The sequence below is a fragment of the Salvia splendens genome, chromosome 2 (genome assembly GCF_004379255.2).
Source record: "Salvia splendens isolate huo1 chromosome 2, SspV2, whole genome shotgun sequence".
NCBI lineage: Eukaryota > Viridiplantae > Streptophyta > Magnoliopsida > Lamiales > Lamiaceae > Salvia > Salvia splendens.
Genome location: NC_056033.1, coordinates 24,197,011 through 24,206,563, shown reverse-complemented (window position 1 = coordinate 24,206,563; position 9,553 = coordinate 24,197,011). Strand labels below are relative to the sequence as shown.

The following is a 9,553-nucleotide window of genomic DNA, read 5'->3' as shown; positions in this document are numbered from 1 at the left end:
CCCACAACTAGATCATTTTTCGAGACGAATAATGCAAGGTTCTTTGTGGAAGTTGAGTTTGGGGGAGAAGATGGTATTCAAAATGTTATCTTTGAAGAGCAAGTAATTTCACTTCCCTTCATTCCAGAACAAGACAACACTCTTGTAATTCCTGTTCCGCCTCCCGAACAACAACATGAAGAACAACCTCTACCTCCTCAAGAACATGACGAAGTAGTGCCACTAAGAAGATCCACTAGAGTGAGAAGACCTGCAATATCTACAGATGAATATATTGTATACCTCCAAGAGCATGAGGTAGCTCCAAGAGCATGAGGTAGACATTGGAGTGATAGAAGATGACCCAGTCACTTTCCGTCAAGCCATTGAAATCTCTAATGCTCAAAAGTGGATCGATGCTATGATTGAAGAGATTAAGTCTATGCAAAGCAATGCCGTTTGGGATCTTGTCCCATTGCCTGAAGGTGCAAAACCCATTGGTTGCAAGTGGATTTTTAAGACCAAACGGGATTCGCAAGGCAATGTGGAAAGATATAAGGCTCGTCTTGTAGCAAAAGGCTTTACTCAAAAAGAAGGCATCGATTTTACTGAGACTTTCTCTCCAGTTTCAACGAAAGACTCATTCAGAATAATCATGGCACTAGTGGCTCATTTTAATTTGGAGCTACATCAGATGGATGTAAAGACAACGTTTCTTAATGGAGACATTACAGAAACGATTTATATGGTGCAACCTGAAAACTTTGTGTCTGGTGACCCAAAGAAAATGGTATGCAAACTTAAGAAATCCATCTATGGTGTTAAACAAGCATCTCGTCAGTGGTATGTTAAATTTCATCAAATTGTCGTCTCATTTGGTTTTGAGACAAATCCAGTTGATGAATGCATATACTATAAGTTCAGTGGGAGCAAATTCATTTTCCTGGTTCTATATGTCGACGATATTCTACTTGCTTGCAATGATGTAGATTTATTACGTGACACCAAGAAATTTCTTTCAAGAAAATTCGAAATGAAAGACCTTGGTGATGCTTCTTTTGTATTAGGAATCCAAATACATCGAGATCGTTCCTTAGGTGTACTTGGATTATCACAAAAGAGCTACATCGATAAAGTATTGGCAAGATTTGGTATGAAGGATTGTAGACCAGGAGATACCCCTGTGGCTAAAGGTGATAAATTCAGTTTAAATCAATGCCCTGAAAATGAGCTTGCAAGAAAGGAAATGGAATTACATCCCTATGCTTCGGCTGTGGGAAGTCTTATGTATGCACAAGTATGCACGCGTCCGGATATTGCGTTCATAGTAGGCATGCTAGGCAGATATTTGAGTAATCCCGGTATGGATCATTGGAAAGCAGTCAAACGTGTTTTGCGGTATCTGCAAAGAACAAAGGATTATATGCTCACTTATAGGAAATCGGATCAGCTTGAGATCATTGGGTATTCTGATTCGGATTTCACGGGATGCCAAGGCAGTCGTAGATCCACGTCAGGTTATGTTTTCATGCTAGCCGGAGGGGCTATATCCTGGAAAAGTGTTAAACAAACATTGATAGCCACCTCTACAATGGAAGCAGAATTCATAGCTTGTTTTGAGGCATCACAACATGGAGTATGGCTGCGAAACTTTATTCAAGAACTGCAAATTGTGGATAGTATTGAATGACCACTCAAGTTATATTGTGACAATATGTCCGCAGTCATGTACTCCAACAACAATAGGAGCTCGTCGAAGTCTAAACGCATTGACATCAAGTTCCTTGCTATTAAGGATACAATTCAGAGTAGACAATTGCAAATTGAACATTTAGGTTCAACTTCCATGCTTGCAGATCCTTTTACTAAAGGTTTACCGCCTTCGGTCTTTCATGAGCATGTATTTCACATGGGTGTTCGACCTTGTGATACTTTGGTTTAGTGGGAGTTTATGTTCATCTATGTAATAATTTTAAATTTCAATTATATTAAGTGCACACTTTAGTTACTTTGGTTTTAGTTACTTTGAATTATGCTTTGGTATTTTCTGATCTCACTATAGTTTCAGAGGACCAGTTGAAAATAGACATGCAAAAGATCACATAACATGTAATTTTCATGTTGCACACTCATATTTTGATTTGTGTTGCTGGATGTGTTGATATTTGTGATCACTGATGAGTTGAGTAGTGTATACGTGTTGTGACTTAAACTTCTTTGGTTCTATATTAACATGTTTAGTAGACCGGATCGGTAAAGATGATTAATATAAATAGTAAGGTTATATAATTTATGTTGGCCCAAGTGGGAGATTGTTGGAACATTTTATTAAGGTCCAACATAATAGTCTAAAGATTGTATAATATTTATGGCTATTTATTGATTGACTCGATTACCTGATCTACTAAGGTTATATAATTTATAGGGTCAAACGGTTATCTATGAAAGTATGAGGACTATTGTGCAGATACTACTTTGGATAACTTTAATTTTGTTATGGGTGAAATTAAAGTTACAATAAAGTTAGGGACTTATTATCTAAATACATGGTTATGGTCCCCAAGTGCAACCTATAAATAGGTCAATAGATTCTCATTCCTATTGATCACGTATAATATCAAGACTTCACAGATTACAGAGAATCTGTGAGAGAGCGTTGTCACTTGGAAGACTAATTTCCATACTTCAGAATCATCAACAACATCATGAATCCAAATCCATGTACGCTTCCGCTTTATGTTTATCAATCTTATTCAACATGTATGATTTATGTGATGAATTATGTGAATCATTAATTTGATTCCAACATGTGTAACTCATTCCCAGTCCATTAGGGGACTTCCGGTAAAATTGGAATGATACAGAGAAGATTACATGACCCCTGCACAAGAATGGCACGCAGAAATTGAGAAATGTTTAACTCATTCCCAGCTTTTTCCTTTCTACAAAGCATATTACTTCTAGATCCTTTTGTCTTGACCATGTTTAAAGGATGAACCTCGATGAAAAGGAAAAAAATGTATGATGATCATAACAACGGAATATCTCCATCAAAGTCAACCAAAACCCCGTTACAAGGTTATTGTAGCACCCCGGAAAATTGTGAATTTTTTAATTATTTTTATTTGATGGCTTATTTTATTTTAATTAATGTGGATGTTGAATGAGAATTTCTTTTGTGGAAATTGAGTCTCTATGTGTTTGAGTTAATTATGTGAAATTAGTTGTTGTGAGTTATGTGAGTTAATGTGATTAAGCTTCCAATGTGTCAATTAAATTAAATGGGATAATGCATAATCATTCTAGCCATTTTATTTGAAATTCTCGGCCCTCCTATTTATTTGAATTAATGCTTTCTTTATTGGATTTAATTAATTGCTTTGGGATATTTATCCAAATTAAATCCAAACCAAATTATCCCTATGCTATTCTACATGATTTTCGACCACTTGGTCATCCCTTGAGATTTTCGAAATCTCCTATTAATTAGGAGAGGGAATTATTTTTGTAGATTTAATTGGTATCTTGTTTATCTCTTTTCTTGAATTAAACTCCAATTAAATCTTACCATATCTTGCCAAATCTCTCCATATCTTATGTTAATTAGGATTTGATTCTTTCTTTCCCTAAAACCTAATAATTTTTGCCCATATGTCTTACAATTACTTGTGGGATTAATTTATTTGTAACCTATTTTGTGGGAGTCTATTCCTACAAGAAATTACCAAATTTAAATCCTATTCCTATTTGATTTGAGGATTTAAGTATTTTTCCTTGATTTTTCCCATTATACACGCCCCTTTTTATTTCCCCACTTGGAGATGCTTGAATTATTTTGTTACCTTATTTATGAGATACTCAATATCTTTTTACCTATTTTGTGAGTTTCTTTCTCTCCAAGTAAATACCAAATAAATATCTATGCTAATTAAATAGCAATTTTCGAGAATTACTTCCCCACGTACTACACGCCTATTTTCCTTTTAATGGTGGGATTTCTTCATTGACCTCTATTTTATTCTTCCACAATTTTAATTGCTTTATTGTGGGATTTATCCCAGACTATATATTAAAAGAACCCTAACTCTAGCCCTCATATTTTCGCCTCCCTCTTCTCTCCATACCACACGTCTCTCTCTTCCTCTCCTTCTCCACCAATCCTTCACCAATTCCTTGTTCTTGTACCATTGTGGAGTTGGAAATTCAAGATTCATCGAAGAATCGCATCATTCGTCATTCCTACCGATTATTTTTCAAGAGAACGGTATACTTTGATTCATCTTTCTCCTTCTTACCATTGAATCCATGTTTATTGATCCCCTCATGAATATAGTGAGTGTAGAAATCGTAGATCTAAAAATTAATCGGTTGGGAAGGATGTTTGCATGAGAAAGTATGTGTATGTGCGTGTATGTATGTGTGTGTGTGAGTTTGTTGATGATTCATTGGTGAATGCTATGTGTAAATAGGAGAACATAGTTGTGATGTTGTTTTTGAAGCGGGAATATGTGTTGAAAGCATGAATATATATGTGTGGATGAATGATAGACAAACCCTAGTTTGTAAATGTTGCGCATGAAAACTGTGGTGTTCGGACAGTAGGTTCCGATGAGTGTTTGGCCGACCAAACGATCTTATTTTGGCACGAATTTTTAATTGAGTGAAATTTGAAGTGTCTTCTGGGTTGTGTCAAATTTCAGCCTCTTTTGACGAAAGATGAATTTTTAACGAATTTTTCAATTGAACTGCGCAGTCCTGTCAGAATTTGTATTCTCGTCCAGTGAGTTTCGTTTTTGTTTTTGACCGACCTAAAGATGTGATTTTTGGTGTGGATTTTTAACTGGATGAACCTTGATGTGTCTACTGTGTGGTGACCAAAGTTTAGCTTCAAATGATATCGGATGGATTTTTAATGATTTTTACAAAACGACCGCGCTGTTCTGCCAGATTCATGTCTTGATTGAAATAGTCTTGTTGGCAAGTTTTGAATGAAATACATGATACATATGTGAGTAAGAACTTATCCTATGATTTGATTATGCGTTGCACGTTGATGTATGCCAAAGGGTTCGTATCGTTTATGATGGTGAACCAACGTTGGGATGGGCAATATGAGAAAACGATGAAAGGAACAATAGGACATGCATGAGTAATGTGTTGATAGAAAACTGATCGTGTTGTATTATGTGGTTATGATGTTGATAAGGGTTGTTGTGCGTACGTGGGTACGAAGAGCAAGGATTTCAATAAAGTTGTGAACCGTGTTTGTAAGCAATCGAGGTGGGCTTTCTTTACTAAAACTCTTTTACGTTATGATATTGGAGATATAAGGGTGGTTTAAAGTGTTATGTCATGCCATGATTGTATTGATGTTGAGATTGTTGCCTGATGCCTAGTTCGTTTGAGCTTGCTCCGTTAGGCTATAGAGCTGTGATTGTTTTGATATTGAGATTGTTGTCTGATGCCTAGTTCGTTTGAGCTTGCTCCGTTAGGCTATAGGACTATGTGTGAAATGAATTCGGGTCTGAGTAGGGCCGCAAACCCTATCAGGCTGTGTACACTGGTGGGATCGGGAGCCGTCCTTGCTAGTCGGCCGATCTCGTGGCCGAATAGTGTGGCCATACTTTTGTCGCACTATGGTAAGAGGATGTGATTGATTGATTGTGGAGAAAGTGAGGAGATTGTTTTGACTGGCCAGTCTACGAAAATGTTTTGTGATACTCGATGATATTCTTTTCTAAAATGTTAAAACTCGAGTTCACTATGGTATGGATGACATAACTTTTATCAAATATTTTGGCGTGTGTCCACTGAGTATGTCAAGTACTCAGCCCTGCATATGTTTTCTTTATGTGCAGGTTGAGCGGTGATGTTGCGGCGGATGTTGAGTCGAGCCTTAAGAAATTTCGGATGCGTCGTGTCTTCATACATAGGCGTCTCCCTATGACTCTCTAGACACCTTTATTCCCCTGCCTTGTTTCAAATCGTTCTTGATAAAGTCTTTCGTTTTGCTCTACACTACTTTATGATATTAATTATTTTGAGATATTAACCCGCTGCTTAATTGTTTAATCGATTAAAACTTTTCTTTTGAAGCTTTGTCTAAGATGTTGTCTTTCATTGTTTTCCCCTTCTTCTTCCCCGCTCCTTAGTCCCTTCTCTAGTCACGATTTCCCCGTCTTTACTATCCTTAGTAAGGGCGGTCGTGACAAAGTGGTATCAGAGCTTCGTTCTTTCGCTCTGGTCCGAGAGTCTTCTTTCAGATTAAGTATAGATTAGTACCCCTAGACTAAAAGTGTCACGAAGGCTCAACATCCGAGGCATCACGCTCAACCACAAGAAAGTGAGGTATGTTTTAAGTTATTGAAAGAATATGGAATTGATGATGATATGATAAGGGTGTATTGGCAAGAGTATGCATGTGTATGGAAGTTATGTGTGAATATGCTAATGTGATGATATGATTATGTTGGAACATGAGCATGAGTGACACGATGTTGTAAATGTGTGCTATGTGTGAGAAAGTGTGAAAGTACTACGACGTAAGCATGCGAACATAGGAAGCCACGTGGGAGTTAGAAGATAGGATGAAAGAAAAGTACACCGAGTTGTTTTTGTGAGACAACCAAATTTCTGGACGAAATTTCTGTTAAGAGGGGAAGGACGTAGCACCCCGAAAAATTGTGAGTTTTTTTTTATTATTTTTATTTGATGGCTTATTTTATTTTAATTAATGTGGATGTTGAATGAGAATTTCTTTTGTGGAAATTGAGTCTCTATGTGTTTGAGTTAATTATGTGAAATTAGTTGTTGTGAGTGATGTGAGTTAATGTGATTAAGCTTCCAATGTGTCAATTAAATTAAATGGGATAATGCATAATCATTCTAGACATTTTATTTGAAATTCTCGGCCCTCCTATTTAATGGAAATAATGCTTTCTTTCTTGGATTTAATTAATTGCTTTGGGATATTTATCCAAATTAAATCCAAACCAAATTATCCCTATGCTATTCTACATGATTTTCGACCCCTTGGCCATCCCTTGAGATTTTCGAAATCTCCTATTAATTAGGTGAGGCAATTATTTTTGTAGATTTAATTGGTCTCTTGTTTATCTCTTTCCTTGAATTAAAGTCCAATTAAATCTTACCATATCTTGTCAAATCTCTCCATATCTTATGTTAATTAGGATTTGATTCTTTCTTTCCCCAAAACCTCATAATTTTCGCCCATATGCCCTTCAATTACTTTTGAGATTAATTTATTTGTTACCTATTTTGTGGGAGTCTTTTCCTATAAGAAATTACCAAATTTAAATCCTATTCCTATTTGATTTAAGAATTTAAGTATTTTCCTTGATTTTTCCCATTATACACGCCCCTTTTTATTTCCCCACTTGGAGATGCTTGAATTATTTTGATACCTTATTTATGAGATACTCAATATCTTTTTACCTATTTTGTGAGTATCTTTCTCTTCAAGTAAATACCAAATAAATATCTATGCTAATTAAATAGCAATTTTCAAAAATTACTCCCCCGCATACTACACGCCTATTTTCCTTTTAATGATGGGATTTATTCATTGACCTCTATTTTATTCTTCCACAATTTTAATTGCTTTATTGTGGGATTTATCCCAGACTATATATTAAAAGAACCTTAACTCTAGCCCTCATATTTTCGCCTCCCTCTTCTCTCCATACCACACGTCTCTCTCTTCCTCTCCTTCTCCACCAATCCTTCACCAATTCCTTGTTCTTGTACCATTGTGGAGTTGGAAATTCAAGATTCATCGAAGAATCGCATCATTCGTCATTCCTACCGATTATTTTTCAAGAGAACGGTATACTTTGATTCATCTTTCTCCTTCTTACCATTGAATCCATGTTTATTGATCCCCTCATGAATATAGTGAGTGTAGAAATCGTAGATCTAAAAATTAATCGGTTGGGAAGGATGTTTGCATGAGAAAGTATGTGTATGTGCGTGTATGTATGTGTGTGTGTGAGTTTGTTGATGATTCATTGGTGAATGCTATGTGTAAATAGGAGAACATAGTTGTGATGTTGTTTTTGAAGCGGGAATATGTGTTGAAAGCATGAATATATATGTGTGGATGAATGATAGACAAACCCTAGTTTGTAAATGTTGCGCATGAAAACTGTGGTGTTCGGACAGTAGGTTCCGATGAGTGTTTGGCCGACCAAAAGATCTTATTTTGGCACGAATTTTTAATTGAGTGAAATTTTAAGTGTCTTTTGGATTGTGTCAAATTTCAGCCTCTTTTGACGAAAGATGAATTTTTAACGAATTTTTCAATTGAACTGCGCAGTCCTGTCAGAATTTGTATTCTCGTCCAGTGAGTTTCGTTTTTGTTTTTGACCGACCTAAAGATGTGATTTTTGGTGTGGATTTTTAACTGGATGAACCTTGATGTGTCTACTGTGTGGTGACCAAAGTTTAGCTTCAAATGATATCGGATGGATTTTTAATGATTTTTACAAAACGACTACGTTGTTCTGCCAGATTCATGTCATGATTGAAATAGTCTTGTTGGCAAGTTTTGAATGAAATACATGATACATATGTGAGTAAGAACTTATCCTATGATTTGAATATGCGTTGCACGTTGATGTATGCCAAAGGGTTTGTGAAACGAGGTATTTTTTTTATCGCGTGTGCACAGAAATAGATCACTGCAAGCGCTTGGTCAAGACACCACGCTCCTTAAATCCACTAGAGCACAAGGTCTAGGAACTTAAGAGAACATAAAGTGCTTGGTCGTTGGACACACATCGACTCCCCTTCAAAAAAATATAAATCCCTCAACCCGAACACTATGAATTAGTATAGGGAAGTGGGGTCGATCCCACAGAGATGGACTCGCAAAGTAGTGCTCAGAGACTTTGGACAGACAAATGGCTGCTGCCACGCAACAAAAGGGTTGAGAATTTTAAACTACATCTAGACCTAGGCAGAAAATGTAAATGCTAGACCTAGGACATGTTAAACTTGTAAATTCAGACTTCGACAACAAGAAACATAACCACTTCCTAGACAGTGTAAACAACTACCTAATCTAGCTAAACAGAATATGACTGAAAGTGGGGACCATAATTCCAAAAATGGCAAGTACGGAAAGAACTGCAGATTAACAAACTCTGACGCTAGCTCGCAGCAAAATGCATCCTCTCAACCAAATTAAACTTGCAGATGAACAAACAGAGCAAAAAGCGAGATTCGAACAGAATATAGAGATTTGGTCGTCGTTATCTTGCTGCAACTCGGAAACACATCAGATCTGCGTACACTAGACGGAATGAAAGAAAAACACGTAAACTAAGCATGAAAATCAGATCGAAACTACTCAGATTCACGTCAGAATACTTGATCCACTCCGGATCCAAGACATCCGAACCCAACAACCAACAAATCCAGCAATTCCAACCAAAATTCCTCCACAATCCAACTCCAATCTCCCAGATCTGACCATTAACCTACAATAACTCAGTGAACAGCTGCGAAACGCATCCAACTCAGACAATTTAAAAACTCCAAAATCTCAATAAAC

The 9,553-nt window shown here is 36.6% G+C and overlaps 1 non-coding gene across 1 annotated transcript; it reads left to right on the top strand.

The window, feature by feature from the left end:
- The first annotated feature begins 2,804 nt into the window (after positions 1–2,804).
- On the top strand, positions 2,805–2,906 carry LOC121793174. The gene has a single exon (XR_006049015.1). It is a non-coding gene; the product is annotated as a U6 spliceosomal RNA (small nuclear RNA).
- Positions 2,907–9,553: the final 6,647 nt, after the last annotated feature.